Source organism: Mizuhopecten yessoensis, unplaced genomic scaffold (genome assembly GCF_002113885.1).
Source record: "Mizuhopecten yessoensis strain PY_sf001 unplaced genomic scaffold, ASM211388v2 scaffold10523, whole genome shotgun sequence".
Taxonomy (NCBI): Eukaryota; Metazoa; Mollusca; class Bivalvia; order Pectinida; family Pectinidae; genus Mizuhopecten; species Mizuhopecten yessoensis.
The window spans coordinates 761342-763141 of record NW_018408589.1 but is presented as its reverse complement, the minus strand read 5'-3'; the positions used below and the strand labels follow the sequence as shown (position 1 = coordinate 763141).

General features: G+C 37.2%; 1 protein-coding gene across 1 annotated transcript in view; it reads left to right on the top strand.

Moving 5' to 3' along the window:
- Positions 1–346: 346 nt before the first annotated feature.
- Positions 347–1800, top strand: part of LOC110460916 (zinc finger protein 91-like) — a 17122-nt gene continuing 15668 nt past the window's right edge. The window contains exon 1 of the mRNA XM_021514131.1: positions 347–420. The gene's annotated coding sequence lies outside the window, so the exon portion shown is untranslated. The remainder of the gene's footprint in view (positions 421–1800) is intronic.

Below are 1800 nucleotides of genomic sequence, written 5' to 3'. Positions count from 1 at the left end.
CAGAGGTGTCTCTGAACAAAAATCGGTTCAGTATTATTAGAGATATGAGTATTTATTTGAACGAAAACTGTTGAAAATATTGCCATTTTTATTTCATAGCGGTTCATTCCGGCCACCACTTTCACTTCTAATTTAAAAATACTGCTCAGCATAACTTATACCATTGTAACGGGTATAAAACTATCTTTCTTATGCTGGTCTCCGAATAATTTTTTTATTATTCATTGACAGAGATATAACCTAATAAATACAATACTCCATCAAAAATCTCGTCACGCCTGAGTGCATTCCGGGTTTTGTACTCGCCCAATAATCAGGTCATTAGTAGTATCTACATTTCCGGTTGAATTGTAAACAAGCTGTTTGCACGAGGACCGTTTGCATGAGCACAGGCCGAAAAGATCGACGACTGCATTTCAGGTATTACGTACAATCAATGAAATATGGATATTCAAGATTTGTGCCACTCGTTTGTAACTATGATAGATATTGTTAAGTCGGTGTTTTGTTGGAGCGTATCACAGGGGCACGCTACTATCTTGTTAGACTTTCAGTCGCTCCTGGTACATTATCTGATCAAGTACAGTGCCGATTGAGCTAAAGGAGGCAGTACCCAAATCGGATCACTTTTGCAACAATACTTATAAATCAGTAAATGTGCCAACAAATCAGTTATTACAATGATGTAGTCTTAGAATAGATAGCCATGCACCATTTTTTTTTTTTATCGGCAAATGATTAGTTTTTAAGTTCAAATAGGAAATAGCACCAGAAAAACGTAATTCAAAATCAAATGTCAGTGTTTTGATGACGTTTATAAAAAATGGCGCGTGCGAAGACTAAGCATTTTGTTTTGAACTATAGGAATGAATTCACACTAAAGAAATACTTTTTGTCATTTAAATTCTTAAGGTCATCGTAAAATATTAATATGCTGACAAAAAAAATATTCATTTGAAGTGTAAGAAACTGCAAGATTCAAGTCTTGATCCGATTTGGGTCCTGACATTCGCAAAAACCGGAAACGCTGATTGGTAACTTCAGAGCGTTCTATAAATATTTCAAGAAAGCCCAAGGTGCTAATTTCGTTTGTAAGAACACCCATCGATATTCTTCCTTTGATACAACCATAAATGAATATGATTCCTCCTCAGATTTTCAAGGAAATAAATAAAATGATGGTTTGGTTTCCGATTTGGGTACTGTCACTTTATAGCTATATTCACCTATAGGACTCGCACAACTAAATCAGCCAATCAGCAAGTGTTTCATATTCAGCCCCTCCAGATTTGAACATGTTTTTAGCTCACCTGGCACGAAGTGCCAAGTGAGCTTATGCCGTGGCGCGGCGTCCGTCGTCCGTCCGGCGTCAATATTTTACTTTAAACGACTTCTTCTTAATAACCGAAAGGCCTAGGGTGTCAATATTTGGCCAGAAGCAAACTTGGATGAAGGGCTACAAAGTTTGTTCAAATAAATGACCTTCACCTATTTTAAAGGTCACAGGGGTCAAATATGTCAAAAACTTTAAACATCTTCTTCTCAATAACCAAAATGCCCAGGGAGATGATATTTGGCCAGTAGCATGCTTGGGTGAAGGGCTACCAAGTTTGTTCAAATGAATGACCTTCAATTATATTCAAGGTCACAGGGGTCAGTTGTATTAAAAAACCTTTAAACAACTTCTTCTGAATAACCAAAATGCTCAGGGTGATGCTATTTAGCCAGTAGCACGCTGAGATGAAGTGCTACAAAGTTTGTTCAAATGAATGACCTTCACCCATATTCAAGGTCACAGGG